Consider the following 21233-nt stretch of genomic DNA (forward strand, 5'->3'; position numbering starts at 1 on the left):
CATACATGACACTGGTGACCAAGGGGGACAGGCGGGCAGGCATACATGACACGGGCGACCAAGGGGGGCAGGCATACATGACACTGGTTACCAGGGGGGCAGGCGGGCAGGCATACATGACATGGGCGACCAAGGGGGCAGGCATACATGACACGGGTTACCAAGGGGGGCAGGCATACATGACACGGGCAACCAGGGGGCAAAGGGGGGCAGGCATACATGACACAGGCGACTGGGGGGCAGGCATAAATGACACGGGCGACCAAGGGGGGGGCAGGTATACATGACATGGGTGACCAGGAGGGGAGGCATACATGTCACGGGTGCCCAGGGGGCAGGGATACACGACACGGGCGACCAGGGGGGCAGGCATATTTGACAGTGCTGGCATGGTGTACCGTGGTGGACAGGGGTAGACAGGGCCTTTGTGGTGGTCCTTAGGGGGTGTGGCCGGCTCCCGGTCACTGCCATTGGCTTAAGGCCAAAAAGGCAACCAATAGTAGAGTGGGGCGGGAGCTGGGCCAAAAACCATGAAGACACTAAATTTACAATTGCCTGCAAGGACGAGGAAACGGCCATCTTTGAAGACCTTGCAACAAAGTGGTAATAGGCAGGCCAAAACTTTTTTAGAATAATGCAGCAAGTACAAAGGCACGGAGCGCCGCCGCATCATGGAAATAGCAGCAATGATAATAAAAACAGTACTGCATCATGTCAATTGCACCCATCAATTGATGTCGTAGCTCCCGCTGCAAAACAAGTCAATAAAATGTAAAACTGTCCTTACACCCAGCAGTGCGCATCTAGAAGGTAGTCCGGCGCGGGTCGGAAGTGCTGAGGGGCAGAGGGAAAGCACTCCAGCCGGTAGGGAGGTGCAAGAAGAAGGAAGCAGGATCCACCGAAATGTTACCATGGAAAAGGATCTCGCTTACACTGTTCAATGAGAGCAAAGGATGACAAGTGACCCTGCCTGAAAAGGAGAAGAGTGGAACGGGAACAAAAATAAAAGGGGTGCAGAATGACTGGTGAAATAGTAACCTGCCAATCCCATCATGGTTAGGTTCACATTCCGACACCAGTTTCCGGTCCTAGAGGAATGTTACAAGGTTCCTGCAAACCAGAACATATGCTGTACCCTTCAGAACCAATGGCGAGGGCTGCATTGCCCAACATGCACATGTCAAGGAGTATGGTGATCCTCAAAGGAACGCCCCACTGTGGTGGAAGCTGGAATCGTTTGCGTCTCACCAAGTGCAGGAACCCCAAAGTCTAGGGTTGGGGAGGGTTCCCAGGATAAAGGCAATGGGAGCCACTGTGGTGAGATTAGCGCTGCTTATGCGTAACATTTAGCCCTGGAGCAGTCACATTTCTCCATATTTTTAAATGCGTAACCCCAGTGATTTAAATTGCCCCGAGGACTCCCGAGTATAAAAGCACAGAGGAATGCAATATCTGGCATGAGTGTTTGGCAATAAAGGGTAACACATTAAATAATGTGCCTTCAAGGCTTGCAACTGGAGCAAATGCAAGTTAAAAGCGAATTAATGCAAAAGTTAGGCCTTGTTCCCAGAAACGAAAGCTGCAGCTAACGAATGACAGACACCTTATGTTTGACTGGCCATCACTCCTGTCTCCAGGCATTGCACCATGCAGGCATTGGAACGGATATCTGCTGTCAGGCGTACACCACTTCTCATGTTGTCTCTCAGTAACAAACACACCATCCAGTTTGGAAATTTAGTCAGAAAACTGCTTGAAAAAACATTGCGATACAATCCCGTGAGTCGGGCCCTGTGCTAAGCGTAAGCATGTGGAATTCCAAGAGGGACGGTTGGGTTTGAAACCGTGACAATGTCTGGGCATGATTTTCATTTGGCTCTTTAGATGAACAAGAATATGTATTGTTGTAAGGTGTACAGCCCCGGGCCTGGCATGCGGTTTATATAATGGCCGAGGAGAATGTTGCCATAAGGGCCCCAACAGCAGGGACATGAATTCACCAGATGACACTGAAGGAACTGATTTTATGTGACCTTTGTCCCAAATGAAATGACTGACGGGAGAAAACAAAAAGTTAAAAAAAATAAAGTACATAAACTTGCATTTGAGAAAACACTAAACCGGTAAAGCAGACATAACTTTTTTTTTTAAATACCAACCACATTTTAACCAGGATGCTGCCTGGAGAGGTCATGTGGCCGGGGTAGAGCTAGTAGAATGTACATAGGCCAGGGGCACTGCCATGAATATGCCACTACAGCCCTATATGCCAATTTACTCCCATCTTATACCATTTAGAGCGGCACATGTCAGTTGCTGCCATAATACAGTATGCAAAATGTAGCCTTTATTGATTGCTGCCTCCATCTTATGTTTGTTTTCAGCCTTACAGCCTAGGTATACACAAATAGGTGGGTAACAGATTCAGATAACCAGTTGCTTCTACCCTATGCCAAGTGAATCCTTAAATGTCCAGTAATGCCACCCAATGACAATTAATTCCTCACCTGGCAAGGTCACCATATGTAGGGGAGAGCATCACGCGTTTTGCTGCCATCATGTGACGTGCAGCCTTTAATGCTCCAATAGTGCCATTTAATGCATGGTATACGGTAGCATATGTGCAGCCTCACGTGTAATGGATTCAATCATGTGCCCAGCTCAATCTCAAATGATCCATTAACGCCACATAGTTCCTTAGTTGCATGGTATCTTTGCCATGGGTGATGAGCAACCTCAAATAACACAGAACGTGACAATGAATGCCTCATGTAAATGGTACATCACTACATGTAATGTGCCGCCTCCTGCCAGGTTACTACTGTCATATGCCAACTGCGGCCTCAAATGGCAAGAAAACTCCACTTAGTTCCACATATTCACGACACCTTTAACATCAAAAGTCTGCAGCCTGTTGCTAATAAGATGTTTTGGCATGTAGCTCCCAGGATCATTTACAATGGACCATAATGTATAAGCCTCATGGGTGATGTAGTCCAAAATAATAGGAAAGGCAAATGTGGCAGGCCACTGCAATAGGTGATGTGCAGCCTCATATGTCCATGTGCTGCCCTACATACCTATTTCCCCACACCTAATGCAGCCTCACCACCTCCCTGGCCTTGACTGATCTCTCAATCTTTCTATCTTGTCCTGAAAATATTGATTAATTTCTATTTGTCGTCGTTCGCTGTGGCAATCAATATTGAAGAGAAGATATCCAGGAGTATCATTGGTGCTATTTTCTTGGCTGGGACTGGAAGGGGATATTTTCAAACAAAACCAGATAATTCATACCAGTGGATTTATTTTTTTAATGAACTTTTCTTTTTTTGACTTGGAACTGATAAGAACTGGTTCAAGACTTATCCTTTTGGACATTTTGAAGTTGGCTTTAAAACCCTGTGGAAGGGATGTTCCCAGGACATGTGAAGGCCATCCATACATTGTTAAATTTCTGATTATCTTATGTTGCTTTAGTAATTGTCTTTGAATGTTTTGTCATTTAATGTGAGGGCCAGTTTTCCTATGTTAGGAGTCGTTCCCTTTAGACTAGGAAGGGACTGCCCTGATAGAGTAGGGCAATCAAGGCTTTATTTGCAAACGTTTGAAAAACTTTGTTAATAAAATGCCTAAACTTGAGAAAACTACAAGCAATTGTCCGCCTCGCATTACGGACCCCTCACAACAAACTGTTTTCTATTTCAATGCATTCATACAACCCTCTCATTCAGCTTCAGACATGCCAGTATAAAATTAGATGCACACAACACACCTCAAGGAATCAAAAGTATGTTTTAAATTGACACCAATGTAAGACTATGACATTATCCTGAGCCTATGCTGGCATTTATTGACACATCAAGTTCAAATCCTGGTATGCCACAGTAGGTAAAGAGTGATTCCTACGAAAGGGGACCATAAGAATTGTGGCCCAGGAATATAAGGGGTTACATTACAAGAAACAAAAACCCCAAATCCATGTCCCATCTTCCAGAACCCAGGATAATACTCTTGAAGACACCAGCAGCTGAATGCTAATCAGCAGAAAAATGTCCCAACTCAACATCCCAGTCAAGGGTCTTTGAGAATACCTTGCAGGTTGGAAAGAGGCCCATATGGATGTTATGGAGGCTTCTGTGTCACATTTAAAACTTAGACCCACTGGGGTGTTCATGAGAGACGAGATTATGGGGTTCAAAGAAAATTAATCATGCTAATTGTCAAATGCTCAGCAAATGTAATTCTCAACTAAGATTGGATGTTTTGGCATCAGCGGGATACAGACTATACCACAATAAACCTCAAGCATTTGTAAACCCTGGTACTTGGATGCACAGACAACGGCGGGAGGGTTCAGAGTTAATCGAAAAGGACTAGAAAAGCGCTGGGCCACCCTCCAGACAGTCTTTCAGTCTGCTATGACATTACAAAAGGGGAATACCCACATGAAAATCGGGGTTGGGTTGGCAGAGCTTTGCAATTGGCTTTTGAGTCATTCAGAACCATCCAGCCACCACTCTGTGGCATGAATTGAACAAAGGCAGAAATCAACAGCAGCACGATGGTGCTTGCAAGCAGACACACACCTTGTGATGCCCTGCATGGACCAAAGAGACTGGCTTATCAATTAGTGAATGAATGCATAGTATTAGGTGCCAGACAACAAGTCTTCAGTCCTTCTGAGTTTAAGATGGCATCCTGGCTTAATATAACCGCATTAATAAAACCTCAGCTAACAAACCAGATCTGGGCACCGCTTGCAGATTAGCAACATGCGATTGTGTTTATATCATTGCACACACTAAGTTGGAATGAATTGACATTTCACTTAATCGTACACGCATGGAGATTGCACTGTTTATTTTCCAATTAAATACATTGTCATTGCCATCCCAAACCACCCCCTTTTCGGGACTTAGCAGGAAAATAGTGAAAGAATGAACAGATTGCTTCTTTTGGGGAAATTTCAGACTTAATAAATCTGTAGAGGCATGAAATTAGGTGTTTGTGGGGAAGTCATAGTCAGGTTCACTTTTTCAGATCCCTTGTGGGAAGGAGTCATTCCTGGAACAGAAACCTGCCACTTCTGCTGCCCTAAAGTTGGTTTCTCTCTTCAATCCATTTCATAGGAACAGGTGAGGTTTCCTGTAGATCTTCCTAATGGTAGAAAACTCTGTGATCCCACTATATTTAAAATGCCCCAACATGTCACATCTCATGTCATAATTAGGCCACACTATGTGATTGGCTATGTGCTTCTACTGGCCTATCTCATAGTTAGACACCTGTTGAATACACATACCCTATTATTCTTCATTGGATTATTATAATTTTAATACTTGTGATAGGGAAAGGTGGGGGCCAATGTGCTTTTGCTTCTAAATGCACAATCAGATTTACTTGTATAATTCATTGACTCATTTTCCTGTGTTGAAACACAAATTTGATATTCTACCGGCCAAAATTCAGATCTAGCTAGGTGACATTAATGTAGGACATGTTTGTTCATAAAGTTACCACTCATTTTTATTTTCATAATCAGAGTAATCCGACATTTTCTTTGTAATGTAAAGCAAGTCAATGGCAAGAACATGGGCTGTTACCAATTAAACATATACAAGTCCAGACGTGTATTTGCCATGTGATTAACACCTTGTGCTGCAGCCCCATAATTCAAGTAAATAGATCTTCATAAGTGGTTCAGACAGCGATTGAGGCGAGTGAAATGACAAAAGCTCCTTCTTATGCTCACATTAGTCCCAGCAAATTCTGGATATCAATGATATTGGGAGAATAGTTTGGCAAATAATGCACTAATTTGCCTTTGTGGATGGCAGTTAAATAGCATAGGCTCCAACTATCTGGTAATCCAGATCTAAAACTCTCAAGTTTTCTATTTTTCTGATATGCCAGTTTATTTTTTCAAAGAATATCCCCTGGAAAACTTACACAAGGTAGGAAGGATTTGATCAGAGTTGAAAGATAGGTCAACTTAAAGCCAGCACAACATCGTCAAAATTGAACACAGTGTTTGATTTTTTCTTTTCTCCATTTAAAATTGGATAATTTTGATATAATCCATTATTGTGCATGATTTAAATGAAATACAATGCAGGATGCACTCCACTTATTAGTTAGCCGTGCTTCCTTGTAAAGCAAATAAGTTAGTTTAGAAAAACATGGGTGAAGATATTGACTGGTGTATTCTTTAAAGTAGATCTTTCAGTGTTACAAGTAAGTCTTTTCATACACGTGGCAGTGTTCCAGGTAATTTACCATTGGCAGCAATTCTTTGCCTTAATTGCATTTTTGCAAATGCAGTTCCATAAATGTTCATGGTCCTTGGTGGAGCCTGCATCATATATTGCATGCTGCATCTCAGGTGTGTGGATGACTAACATCTTCCAGCATTTTTATGGTAGCGAGTGAGAGGCAGAACCATGAATAAACAGTTATATTTTACTGGTGGCCCCTCTCACTTAAAACTTGAAATAAATTCCATTGTCCCAACTCTCCCAGCACTGAACCATCTGCCTCACGCTTAAAAGAAGATGTGACGTTTGCAATTTTTCTGCATCAATTTGCATAAGGGAGAATGTCTTGGATTCCATTCAATGCTACATTGTGTACTGTATCTGTCTGAGAGGATATCCAAAAGAAAGTACAAAACAGGTGTTTTTGTGAAGATAGTTTAGGCAGAAAGACTAGGTGCAGACTCCCATGGCTAGCTATTGCCATAATCTCAGAAACAGCCCATTTTGCCACCACACCCACACCAGTTTATCGAACAAGTTCACAAGAAACTTACATGGAACAATCATTCGCTTCAGCACACAATGACAAGGGGCTAGAAGATCATAAACAATGTATGAGGAAATGAGGGCATTGATGGGAAGCAGTTAATATATCACATCTACAATAGGAATAGTCAGTAGGCAGGGGAGCATGTATTCCTCCAGCCATTTGGTGATCCCAGCCCTCCAGAAACTTGCAGTGCAGCAAAGTTCTGGAGAGCAGTCAACCTCAATTTATTAGATCTCACACATTAGTGCCAATTAAGGGGTCTGGCAAAGCCCGATTTCCAACTCATACCAAATTCCATTCACTTGATGCTTCGTTTGCAAAAGTTGAGTTGCGGTATATGGCCATTCCAGCTGACAAAATCAAGACCGGCGAGCAAAAATGTTATTACAGGGGGAATGCATAATAAACCAGTAGCCATTTAAAAAAAAAAAAACTACCTTGTGGTAGAAAATGACAAAAGTGGTACCATAGGAAAGGCAAACCATTGCCACCAGCCTGCATACAAAACAGTTTCATTGTGAGGACTTATCCAGTAACAGGAAATGTGGTACAAATTGACTGGTATCTTTAGAGTCTTCCAGGGTGTCGGATATAGAGTTCCAATGAGGAGTAATATTTAAAAATAATCTCACATGCACAACTGAAATCCTGACACGAGAAGCCAGCAAAACGTCAGGAGAGCCCACAAACGAGTGACAAACAAAACCAATTAGAAGTAGTCCTCACAGAAGAGCCGACTCAATCATAGAAGGCAGGAGAAGCTGGCCAGCCACCTTTGGGAGTTGGTGTGTGGTTTCGTCCTGCTTTCCACATTGCCGCAGAGACTCCGTCATGGAAGGAGAACCACTGAAAAACGAATGAAAACTGGTGCATCTTGTGCTCACATCAGGTTAATGATTATTTTCTTGGAGTTTTGTGTCTAAGACGGTGCTCTGCCGGACTTCGCCATACCAAAATAAGGAGCTATAAGTAAGATTGCTCAAAGTGCAAGATGAAGAGGGGCTCAAAGAGTCCTAAGAACTGATAAGGATCACAGAGAAAACTGGCACCGTGAAAAAGGTGTGGAAAACAGTGGGAGAGGCATAACATATTTGGCTTATTAATTACTTACTTTGCAGGGCATGGCATTTTTAAAAAGGTGATCGCCCTACAATCTGGTCAAATGCAAGGACATTATCACTTCACAACAAAGTCCTTTTCCACAAGTCAGTAGTCGAGTTAATCCTGCACCGTCACACGTATGGGTGCTTTTGTAAGCCCAGAGGGATTCAGTGTTACACTTACTGTTCACATGCCAATTAGAGAGTCCAATGCAAAGTGGATGTGGCCAAATTGAGTTTTTGTTGTCCCAAACAAAAACATAATACAAAAAAAATATCATGTAAGGTGAAGACTGCCCCGTTATTGTATAAACGCAATTCAGTCCATGAAACAATAATGCCACCACAACCCCCCGCCCCCTCATGCCCCTACATAATTGGTAATTTGCCAAAATACCATTAGAGGAAGCTACATTTTTCTATGGCAACCTGGTTTTCAATGCAGCATTTCACTTGCAGACATGAACATCAAATTATTGCTTGCTAGACTGTAGCTTAGCAATCTGTCCACTGTCCACCCATTACCAGGCCCAAGAAATGTAAGACTGCTGAACCTCGAACTGGTTCTAAAAACACAGCAAGTAGCACATATTACAATATATTTAAAATAGTTTATTTTAGGTTGGGAAACTTGATGAAGATTTGATTCAATTTCATTTTTCCACCATCCGCCAGGTACATTTTCAGCTTGGTGATACTCTTTTAGGAGAGCGTTTTTATTCCAGTTTGTCAATATGGGTATACATTCTCTCTTGTACCAGTTTTCTACCATCATATTTATATTACATACATATGCACATATGTCCAAGCTCCACCCTTATGCATAATGAGTAAAACAATTGCAAGACACAGAAGACACGGAAAGAGTCACAGGCCAAGAGAACAGAAAACGTTAGGCCCATGTGCGGGTTAATAAAAGGATTGATTTAAAAGAAAACCAGTTTAACATAAGGTTCCTTAAAAGAGCATATGGGGCTAGACCCCTGAAAGGACCATGATGCGGAAACCGAAAAGCATTCCACTGTACCACAGTTCATGGTCACCTTCTGCTCTCCTGATCAATGTAGATCTATTGTAGGGATTTAAAGCCACCGTTCACAGGGTTGTGGTCCACGAGAGTATCGTAACTGTGAGCCTCATTAGCTGTATTCACCTGGGTCAGCTGAATTTCTGTCCTCCAGCATGGTGGTCCCATTGTGAAATGTTTATTTGAGGAGCCTGCTGCAGGCTCACGTTCCTAGGGAAATCTTTGGACTGCTGTTCATGCAGAGTTCTATGGCTGTCACGGATGGCACTCTATTAAGAGTGGCACAGGACACCCAGAAGAGTTTGGGTGCTGAAAATAAGTGGACAGACAAGTACACACACAGCAGAACGGAAATAGAACGAAGAGTAGGAAAGAGTAGCAAGGGAAAAGGTACAGAATGGATACCCTCTTGGGGTGTATGCAGAATAGGAAAAGAGTATTCCACAAACCTTGGAAATACTCTAGCCTTCTGCACAGTTTGCTATAACAGAGGCCCACGCTGTTTGCTCATGACTTGGAACAGCAGCTATGGGTGTCTGTAATGTAGAAACAAGACAAAGGAAGGGGCAGAGGTTGACTGATGGGGAACCAACAGACAAGCTCTGAACAAAAGGGTCGACAAACGGTACAAGAGATGTTACAACAGACAAATCCAGGAAAGGAGGTGATAGCAAACTAGCAGAAGGAATAGAAGGGAAAGTCGAGTAACAGGATACGATAGCAAAGGACAGTAAGGTACAAGGTAGAGAGCGCAGAGGAGCAGGAAAGTAGTGAGTAAACCTACAGGAGTAGGACGGTAGGGTAGAAAGCCAGAGGAAAAGGGTTTAGGGCAGCCGGAAAGAGGTAGGCTGTAGAGCAGGGAGCCCAGAGGACCAGGGCTAAGGCAGCCGGAGTGAGGTAGGCTGTAGAGCAGGGAGCCCAGAGTACAAGGGCTAAGGCAGCTGGAGTGAGGCAGGCTGTAGAGCAGGGAGCCCAGAGGACAAGGGCTAAGGCAGCCGGAGTGAGGAAGGCTGCAGAGTAGGAAGCCCAGAGGACAAGGGCTAAGGCTGGAAAGCAGCAGAGCGAGATCAGCTGCAATCTGGAGAGCCCGCAGGGCAAGGGCGGAGGCTGGAAGGCAGCAGAGCGAGATCCGCTAAAATGTGGAGAGCCCGGCAGGGCAAGGGCGGAGACTGGAAGGCAGCAGAGCGTGATCCGCTGCAATGTGGAGAGCCCGGCAGGGCAAGGGCGGAGACTGGAAGGCAGCAGAGCGTGATCCGCTACAATGTGGAGAGCCCGGCAGGGCAAGGGCAGAGACTGGAAGGCAGCAGAGCGTGATCCGCTGCAATGTGGAGAGCCCGGCAGGGCAAGGGCGGAGACTGGAAGACAGCAGAGCGTGATCCGCTGCAATGTGGAGAGCCCGGCAGGGCAAGACTGTGAGGAAGGGAGCCTGGAAGGCTATGGCTGGAGGCAGCAGGGTGGAGCAAGCAACAAGGCAGGGAGCCCAAAAGGCTAGGGCTGTAGGCAGCAGGGTGTAGCAAGCAACAAGGCAGGGAGCCCAAAAGGCTAGGGCTGTAGGCAGCAGGGTGTAGCAAGCTGCAAGGCAGGGTCCAAGCAGGAGTGAAGATTAACAGCATACAAGGAACCGAAGTCAGGAGCGAAAGGTGGAGGGAGGACTCTCAGATGCAAGAGGCTGAGCCACTGCAGGCAGCAGCCTTTATACTGCCTAGCCCAGCACAGAGGCAGGCTAATTGGTTTCACCTGGCGAATCACACCTGCAGGCAATCGGCCACCTCCCTTTCTGTTCCTGGGCTGGTGGAAGCAGGACCAGACTCTAAGGCTTCTGGGGGGTGTAGTTCCATAGAAAACCAATAGGAACGGCCAGGAAACAATGCTTGCGGCCAGGTGCATTATGGTATGCGTAGTTAGTTGACAATAATCATTAAGCAGCAAAGTCCAAATGGAGCATAAATGGATGTGCCCATGGCGCAGGCATGACAGTATGCCCCTCTCCAGGCCCCTCTCCAGGCTCCCTGAAGAACGACCTGTAGGAAGAGTGTCTGTTCCACAGTACAAGAGTCTTACTCCAAATAGGCACATCATGAGGCACCAGAAACGAGTCGTAAGGTGAGAGTCTTGAATTACGGAGCCAGTACCAATGTTCTGAACCTTTGATGTAGAATACAGAAAAGATGAAGTCTTTGGAACACAGACCCCAACTGTGTGTGCATGAAGAGAGGAACTGCGAAAAACTGCTGCAGGCTCCAAGATAGATTTTGTACTGACGGGCAACAGTATGATGTTGGAAAGTGGAGCCATAGGTACAGCAGAATTGGTATCTTTAGGAAGGTTTTCCAAGACATCCGAAGTAGCAATGACAACATTAGGGTTAGCCATAGAGAGATCAGAGGTTACAGCAGCGGTGAGATCTTGGATGGCTGTAGGGGGTATCGATGCTTTAACAACTGGGTGTGAGGGTGCCATGAGAGAGCCAGCAGGCTGGAAAGCACATGAGACTGGTAGAGTAGAGTCTGGCAGTCTTAGAGCTATAGATACACCAGCAGGCACAACTGGAGTAGTAGTGTCAGGATTCACAATAGCTATAGCAACCTCAAGATCAGTAGCAGGGACTTCAGAAGTCTCAAATGTGTCAGGGGGTTTTTGAACCACAGCAGCAGAGAGATCTTGAATAGTAATTGGAAGTTCGAGTGCTATCGCAGCCATAGACAGATCAGGTGTTGCAACTACTGGTAGATCGGGTACCACAACCACTGTCGATTCAGGGGGTATCGAAGAAACAGAAGATGTTAATTGTTTGAGAGTGATGTCTGATAGCACAGCCACACTTTGGCAAGCCCCGCTTGCCACTTCAGCATGCTCGGTGTGAACTGTGCCAGTCTCTTCAGCTGCTATAGACATTGCAGAGGAGGTTGTAGGTGTGAGAACTGGACGATAGGCAAGGGTGAGGGCGGAACCATCCTTTGACTCAGAAGAATTTTCAATCAGAAGACCACCCTTGTTTTGTGGTGTAATGGCTGTGTGCGTGATTTGACCCACCGGAGAAGTTAATCCTTTTCTGTCAGTACAACAACCTGAGTTTTTGCGGCTGGAAGGTGAAAGAGCTGTGTCAATCTCTAGAAGGGATACATATGCAATATTTAGGTCTTCCATCTGCTTGGTAAAAGTTTGTATACTTTTCTGTATGGCAACTCCAGGCCTTATCATGTCGATCTCTAACGAAAAGATGTCAGGTGTTGGACATATTGTCAGAAGGTCTGGTGACTTGTGTCCCTTCATAAGATTCTTATAATACAAAGAAACAAAGTCGTCATAGAGGTCTTCGGTCTTTCTTTTAAGGCGTAGGAGTTGTTCGTGTATCAGGTAAGTATCATTAGATTGATCCAAAGCTTCAGAAGCTGGTGTGGCAGAAAATTCGGTTGTAGCAATGGGAAGACAGACCTTAGGGATATTGCGATTAGCAGATACTGTGGAAGCATTAAGACAACCGATGGTTAGTATAGGTCTTTTGTACCCAGAACCAGATGCACAAACCTCAGGATCATGACTGCCTTGTCCTGACAAATAAGGGTTTCCAACATTCTGGGGAGCTTGCCAAGCAGATCTTGCGCATATCACACTGGCAACGGCGTATTCAGGTTTAGATTCTCTGACAATGAGTGATATGTCCTTAGCTGTTGCGGTGTTAGAAGGCTTGTCAGAAGACGCAGGAGAGTTTTCCACTGTCTGGTCTAACAAGATCTGTAAGAATTCATTCTCTTGCTGTAGCTCTGCAACAGATAAGGACTGCGGATCATAGTCGCAAATGTCATAATAATTGTACATGGAAGATGGGTCAGCTAGCCAGTGAGTATAGTACCGTGCTTGTAAATCTTTGTTTACTAAGGCGAGTCTGTCCTTTAGACTAGGTTTCTTGTCTGCTGTCTTTAGGGAAACCATAGGTTTATGCAAAGGTTTCTTAACTCGAAAGGAAAGCATCTTAGGTCTGTGTGTGCCTTTCCGGCCAATGAAAGACATTTTTGGCTCTTGCATTCTGTCACGGATGGCACTCTATTAAGAGTGGCACAGGACACCCAGAAGAGTTTGGGTGCTGAAAATAAGTGGACAGACAAGTACACACACAGCAGAACGGAAATAGACCGAAGAGTAGGAAAGAGTAGCAAGGGAAAAGGTACAGAATGGATACCCTCTTGGGGTGTATGCAGAATAGGAAAAGAGTATTCCACGAACCTTGGAAATACTCTAGCCTTCTGCACAGTTTGCTATAACAGAGGCCCACGCTGTTTGCTCATGACTTGGAACAGCAGCTATGGGTGTCTGTAATGTAGAAACAAGACAAAGGAAGGGGCAGAGGTTGACTGATGGGGAACCAACAGACAAGCTCTGAACAAAAGGGTCGACAAACGGTACAAGAGATGTTACAACAGACAAATCCAGGAAAGGAGGTGATAGCAAACTAGCAGAAGGAATAGAAGGGAAAGTCGAGTAACAGGATACGATAGCAAAGGACAGTAAGGTACAAGGTAGAGAGCGCAGAGGAGCAGGAAAGTAGTGAGTAAACCTACAGGAGTAGGACGGTAGGGTAGAAAGCCAGAGGAAAAGGGTTTAGGGCAGCCGGAAAGAGGTAGGCTGTAGAGCAGGGAGCCCAGAGGACCAGGGCTAAGGCAGCCGGAGTGAGGTAGGCTGTAGAGCAGGGAGCCCAGAGTACAAGGGCTAAGGCAGCTGGAGTGAGGCAGGCTGTAGAGCAGGGAGCCCAGAGGACAAGGGCTAAGGCAGCCGGAGTGAGGAAGGCTGCAGAGTAGGAAGCCCAGAGGACAAGGGCTAAGGCTGGAAAGCAGCAGAGCGAGATCAGCTGCAATCTGGAGAGCCCGCAGGGCAAGGGCGGAGGCTGGAAGGCAGCAGAGCGAGATCCGCTAAAATGTGGAGAGCCCGGCAGGGCAAGGGCGGAGACTGGAAGGCAGCAGAGCGTGATCCGCTGCAATGTGGAGAGCCCGGCAGGGCAAGGGCGGAGACTGGAAGGCAGCAGAGCGTGATCCGCTACAATGTGGAGAGCCCGGCAGGGCAAGGGCGGAGACTGGAAGGCAGCAGAGCGTGATCCGCTGCAATGTGGAGAGCCCGGCAGGGCAAGGGCGGAGACTGGAAGACAGCAGAGCGTGATCCGCTGCAATGTGGAGAGCCCGGCAGGGCAAGACTGTGAGGAAGGGAGCCTGGAAGGCTATGGCTGGAGGCAGCAGGGTGGAGCAAGCAACAAGGCAGGGAGCCCAAAAGGCTAGGGCTGTAGGCAGCAGGGTGTAGCAAGCAACAAGGCAGGGAGCCCAAAAGGCTAGGGCTGTAGGCAGCAGGGTGTAGCAAGCTGCAAGGCAGGGTCCAAGCAGGAGTGAAGATTAACAGCATACAAGGAACCGAAGTCAGGAGCGAAAGGTGGAGGGAGGACTCTCAGATGCAAGAGGCTGAGCCACTGCAGGCAGCAGCCTTTATACTGCCTAGCCCAGCACAGAGGCAGGCTAATTGGTTTCACCTGGCGAATCACACCTGCAGGCAATCGGCCACCTCCCTTTCTGTTCCTGGGCTGGTGGAAGCAGGACCAGACTCTAAGGCTTCTGGGGGGTGTAGTTCCATAGAAAACCAATAGGAACGGCCAGGAAACAATGCTTGCGGCCAGGTGCATTATGGTATGCGTAGTTAGTTGACAATAATCATTAAGCAGCAAAGTCCAAATGGAGCATAAATGGATGTGCCCATGGCGCAGGCATGACAATGGCTCAAGTTTTTATTCTAGGTTTTATTTTATTAGTAACCTTGGCAGTCTAGACAGTCTCATCTTCCAGTCTATGGCTCTCGTGTGGCTCATACCCTCTTTCAGTCACTCCCTTGGAGTAATAAGTGTCAGGCATTTCGTAATAAACATGTAGCCTAAAATGAAGGAAATAAGAAAGGCCTTCCTAGAAAGAGCCAGAGAAATAAAGATATACACTGTGGAGCTTATTAGGGATTTCTGCCTCTTGCTTTTCAAATTACGGGGCATGCCCAAAAGATGGAAAATTAATGTCGAAATAATTTATTTTCAAAGCCAGACTTCATAATAACATACAGTGGCATTTTCTTTCAGACCATTGTGTAACCCACAGACATGTCATTTCATCAATGCCCATCTTTAATCTGTGGTGGAGTACACAAGCCTTGTTGGAAAAGCATTTGGTTTGTTTGTTTTATTTGCTTATATAGCGCACCGAGCCCCAGGGTATCTGGGCACTTTTCTTAAGGTACATGGTTACATAGATTATATACAGTGCAGTATAAGATAGTGAATTATACAATGAAGATTTAGCATTACATATATACAGATCATAGAATTTCACAAAATGTACAGGATTTTACAGAATATACAAAAACAGGTTTAAGAATAGTACTAGGTAGGAATACACCTGGGCATAGGTGGCCTGAGTGGAGATCTTACCATGGCGCAAGGCACACATCGGAACAGTTACTAGGGTCTTATGGTCACGATATAGCCAGGTAGATTTAGTTGGCTTGCGCGAATAGCCAACATTTTGTTTTGTTCCTGAACAAGAGGAGCACAAGGTCGATTCTTCGTGCAAGTGGAAGTTTATTGCAAGTCTTAGCTACTAACACTGGGAAACTTGAGCCTCCTGCTTTGTTTAGTGTGAAGGTTGGGATATTTAGGCAGTGAGCGTAAGACGATCTGGCAAGTCTGGTGGATTCTTTTCTGGAGAATTTGTTCATCAGGTACTTGGGAGCAGAGTTGTTGATGCACTTATGGGTGACCATAAGAGTCTCAAGGTAATCCTGTCTTGGATCGGTAGCCAGTTAGCAGATTGTCTAATTTGTGTGATGTGGTTAGATCGAGGGATAGTAAGGGCTGCTCCGAGAGCATTGTTTTGCATAACTTGTAGTTTGTGCAGATTTCTTTGGCTGGAACCCAGGTAGAGAGTATACAATATTCCAATTTGGACATTATAAGAGCTCTAGCTAGTGTGAGACAGCTCTTGGTCTTTAGGAAAGGTAAACAGGCATTTATTAGTATTGATGTGTATGCCGTTGATGAGGCAGTGGCATTAATTTGTCTTTGAAGGTTTAACGCAGAAACTAGATAGAAACCTAAGGTTTTTGCTACTTTGTCAACTTTGATGGGGTTACCATCTATATTGAATGAAGAATATTTAGGGCCTAGTTTGCTAAGTTTAAGCTTGGGGCAAATGAGAAGGATATCAGTTTTATTGTAATTGAGACAAAGGCCTTGATTGGCCATCCACCCTTGTATTTTACTGTATATTTCATTTAGGAGTGTGTTGTCGGACTTCCCAGATAAGGTGATGACAATTTGCATATCGTCCGTGTAATTCGTATATGATACACCTAAGTCATCAAGGAGGTCAAACAGTAGCTTAGTGTATATATTGTAGAGGGTGTGTTATACACAGGACCCTTGAGGGACACCGCATGTGATGGGGGCTGGATTGGATGAGGTGGTAGGGGAGAAGACCCTCATAGATCTGTCTGACAGGAAGGAGTTGACCCAAGCGGCAGCTTGGCTCGAAAATTAAGCGGCTGTAGTTAGATGGTTGGTTAGGATGTTATGGTCAACTAAATCAAACGCGGCCGATCGGTCCAGTAGGAGGAGGAGAGCAGCTTTATCGTTATCTCTAGCCTCATCCATTTGGATTTTAAGATCCAGAAGGGCCGTTTCAGTCCTGTGTCTGAATCCTGATTGTCTAAGGCCTAGGATGTTGTTAGATTCGAGGTGGCTTTGAATCTGGATATATGTAGCCTTGTCTAAGATTTTTAGAAGGAAAGGCACAGCGGTAATCGGTCTAAAATTAGTTGGGATATTAAGGTCGAGGTTTGGCTTCTTGATGAGCGGCATAACACATGCATCTTTCAGGTATTTCGAGACGGTGCAGGAGGCGTTTATAAAAGAAGTGATAAATGGGGTGAATTCTTTGGCACCTTCTTTTATGATGAAGGCTGGACATATGTCACCTTGACACCTGGACGGTTTAAGGCTTCTGATGATGGATTCCACCTCTAAGGCAGTGACCGGAGTAAATTTAAAGGTAGCATTTGAGCCGGTATGTGGGGATGATTGGCAGTTCAAGTTGGGTTGTGTAGGGTTTAGGGTGCTCAATTTGGCAGTAATTGACAGGCTAGCCATTTAGCTTCAATTTTTGTTTGGAGAATACCCACGTATGTGAAATCCTGACCCAAAACATTAAGTACAGGATGTGTGCATTTGAAACGCAGCTTTGAGCAGGAAAGAAAACACAAAGGGTTAAAGTGTTCCAAGAATGAACCATGCTGAAGGTGAAAGGCTGGCTCAGAATTCAAGTGGTTATTTTGCAGAAAATACCACAAGCCATTTAATCAAACGCTATCTCAGGTTCCTGACTACCATATGTAAAGATTAGGTCATTACAGAAAAAGGAGTATTCCAGTCAATGTGAATATGTAATGTGCTCCTTTATTCTGACATGTTAATAGTTTATTCAAATTATATTGTTTGAAGCTCAAGGATAGGAAAGGAAATGTTAATAACTTCGTTTTCTTGGGTGTTGTACATTGAAAGGAGAGGGATGCATTTATAAATGAAACCCAAAGTGTTACAATGAAGGAACTGAATCAAATTTCATTGTACGTTTCCATTCTCATATATAGGCATACATTAAGAAATCAGGGCCTCCAAGAATTACATCTTATGGGTAGGCTAGATAGATTTTTAAGACCAACTGGAGATGCTTCAGATGCATTTAAGACAGGCTTTCAAAACATGAACACTCTAAACTGTCTTCAGGTATGCACTAATGGCACCCGGCCTTGCTCCAAAGAGATCACATGCGTTATTACAGCAACTCAAACCAAATCCATTAGCCTATGAAGAGATCAGCAGAGGTCGTCAAAGGCACTTCGATTCATGGCAACTGCCAACTGCCTTGGATTTGTTAAGGTTGAAGGTCACGGACGATGCACAACCAAGACATTTTACTGGAAATAGTGATGACAAAGATTTAGATGCATCACAGAAGGATGTCCAGTTTGCACAGGAGAATGGGCTTCCAAGCTAGCAACCTGAATTGAGTGTTTTCGCTGATTGCATGATGTCGGCCTGGCTGGTTATCCCAGAATCAGAAAAGCATCTTGAGACAGAGACTTGGCCCTACGGAAATTGGAGCAACAGTGGATATATCGCCTGAATTCAGTCAAGCAAGGCCTTAACGTGGCCATCAAATGGAACCTATTCTTCAAATAACCTACCAGTCCTCCCCTTCTAGTGTCCAATAGGTCACAGTGACAATTTCCTAGATTATCCAACCATGTGTTACTAAAAACAGGTCAGCAATACATTTGCAAACAATGCCTCTGCTCTTTCTTTGTTCTTAAGAATAACGTCTAGACCTTGCACTTACTCTTTTGTACGATGACATAACTAGTGCCTTTATGCAACATATTTTTTGCCAAAACATTAAGAGTCTCTCCGATAATGTCTCTCACTGTTGTCTATCAATTTAATTAATTTGTCTTCTTTATAATGCTTCGAACTACACCTACATGATTCATTGCTGTAGCTTCTCTAAATAATAGTTGTTTTGACCTTGCACTTGCCCTTTTGTACAAAGACATGACTTGTGCCCTTAAGCAACATATTCCGTGCCAAAACATTAAGAGTCTCTCTTATAATGTCCCTCACTGTTGTCTATAAAATTGAATTAATTTGCATTCTTTATAATGTTTCGCACATGCTACACGAATCAATGCTGTAGCTGCCTATCTCACCATTTGTTACTGACATCCATGTGCGAGAATCAACAACAATACCCGTTATACCTCTAGCCCAATAACACTTACTCTTCTTTTGCGATTCATTCCATCGCGCATGCTCAGCTGACCAGCATCACCTACTGCACATGCGCGCGATCAGCTTCACTGCGGCCCTATTACGCGCATGCGCACCCAATAGCTTTTCCTAGCTACCCCAGTCGGAGACAGCTCATTTTTCGTGCACCGCTCCCGGCTCACGAACAGAAGCGCTACCGATCCCAGCTTTAGTTGGTAAGTTTTTACGGCCTCACCATCCGCGTTCCTTGACCCACTTACGTTCCGCGCGGCCCTATTACGCGCATGCGCACCTAATAGCTTTTCCTAGCTACCCAAGTCGGAGACAGCTCACTTTTCGTGCACCGCTCCCGGCTCACGAACAGAAGCGCTATTGTTCCCTGTAGCCCAGCTTTAGTTGGTAAGTTTGTACAGCCCTAGGCCTCACTAATTGTGTACCTCGGCCTTTTACTAGGACATAGAATTCCTCCTAGCTTTCCATTAACAAGCGCCATTTTTCATCCCTCACGGACGGCCTTACCACACCGTCCACTCATGCGCTAGTCTTGATAACATCCCACTGTAGACATTTAACCGCGCACTTTTTAATTGTTTAATTGTTTTCGGCTGAGCACCTTAATTAATTTTGTCACAATTTTTTCAGTGCCATCAACGTTCGGACACGGCATACCAGTGCCTCCGCCTTACAGCCTCATACCTGTATTTCCTTTTTTGATTAAGGTAACCCTTCAAATTCTATTATATGGTTGCCATCCTGTGGAATTCTTTGCACTTAGATAACTTGATGTTATCCATTTTCCCTGTAGACTCCAGCTACAGCGTTCCGCCTAGCTCTTTACGCAGGCCTTCTTCAAAAGATTATTCAATCTGACCGTTCATGTTGCACAAGGTAGGCTCCAACCCCGCAGGTTTTGAGGTCCTCCCCCCCCTTGTTTCTAAACACTATTCTAAACTTTCCTATCCTTTTCCAGAAACCCAACCCCTTAAACCTCGTCCTGATGAAAGTCCGGACCCTTCACTAAACTACACCACTACGCTCAAGTGAAGTCGCATTTCTATCCCGGACTGGAAACATATTCATGTGTCAACAATTTCAATGTTATGTTGAGGTTTTGACTCAAGAAAACCCTCAAATAGGTTTTGTGTTTAGACCCATTGTTTTAAAAGTGTGTAAATAAATTGTTGTTTTTGCTGCAATCTCCTCAGCTCCTTTCCTCTTTTTTCGCCAGCATTTATACACTGGCTACCTGCTCCTTCTCAGCCTACCTTTTTATATGGTCAGATTAGGGGTAGCCTATGACTCTTCTTTTTTCTTCCTAGTTTCTCCAGCATCATGCTGGTCTTCATGTCGGAGAAAGTCAAATGCTTTAACCCCATTTCTCTTTTGTGAAGTGTTCCATTGAAAAGAACAAATGTTCATAGAGAAACCCATGTTAAGTAGAATGTTCGTATGTCTAGCATTTATTGGAATGTAGTATATTTATGCAGAGATTGTGAATGGAAGCGGAGACCTTTGTGGATTTATAGACAGCTAAAATTTTGTGTGTGTGTAATGTTACATATATCATATTGTAGTGTGCTCCAGGGTAAAGCCCAGCTGTCTAAAATTGATCTATTTGAATACCGCACTGTCTGTTCTTTGTACAGAATTGCATTGCAGGGTGGAATTGTAGATGTGGGAACATTAGATTGGTGTGTCACATCTGTGCAAGCCAATATTAACACTGTTCCAAAACACTGGACTTCAGGGCAGTGACTCAACCACTGTGTCTCAAGTTGACAAGGCTCTCAAGTGCTTTAGACCTGTTCTTTGGCTACAGCCCAGCTCAGGCTCTGCTACACGCTTCTCAGTACCTGATCCAACTTGGTCCTCTTGGTTTGGTGAAGGTGTGTCCTCCATTGGGTACCTCTGTCCCTCTCCTTCTCTGGAGTACTATTCAATCACCCCTTCCATTCCCTACATCTTTCTCGGATCTGAAGTGCTTCTCCTGCTTTACTAACAACCTCTAGGTTACAAAACGTCCCCCCTATTTCCACCTCTTCTGCATATGTGCCAGACGTATCTGCACCCCAGCTACCACCGAACTTGACTGAAGATACAGCACACCGGGTTGTCTGGCCAGGTTAGGCACGCAATATATGGCAACAGACATGGGCACATACAACAATCTATGACAACACAAACCCAACCCTGTTGCAGGTGCATCGCCCATGCACCACCCCACAAAGCACTCTCTGGAGAGCTGCCGTAGACTGACACTGAGAAGACCAAGCCACGGCACTCACAGGCCATATCAAGCTAGCACAGCCTCCTGTATGGCACAAGCAGCAAGTTGGCAAGTACAATGCCAGCATCAAAGAGGATACCAGAAAACGAAGTGCCAATTTTAAAACAACACCTCATTAAAAAGTTATTTCTATGGAAATAACCACACCCAATTAAAAATTCGAGATCA

The 21233-nt window shown here is 44.9% G+C and overlaps 1 protein-coding gene across 1 annotated transcript in view; it reads right to left on the reverse strand.

The window, feature by feature from the left end:
• INSRR (insulin receptor related receptor) overlaps nt 1-21233 on the reverse strand; it is a 672290-nt gene that overhangs the window by 392930 nt on the left and 258127 nt on the right. The window lies entirely within an intron of this gene.

Source organism: Ambystoma mexicanum, chromosome 1p, assembly GCF_040938575.1.
Source record: "Ambystoma mexicanum isolate Mex_15411 chromosome 1p, UKY_AmexF1_1, whole genome shotgun sequence".
Lineage (NCBI taxonomy): Eukaryota > Metazoa > Chordata > Amphibia > Caudata > Ambystomatidae > Ambystoma > Ambystoma mexicanum.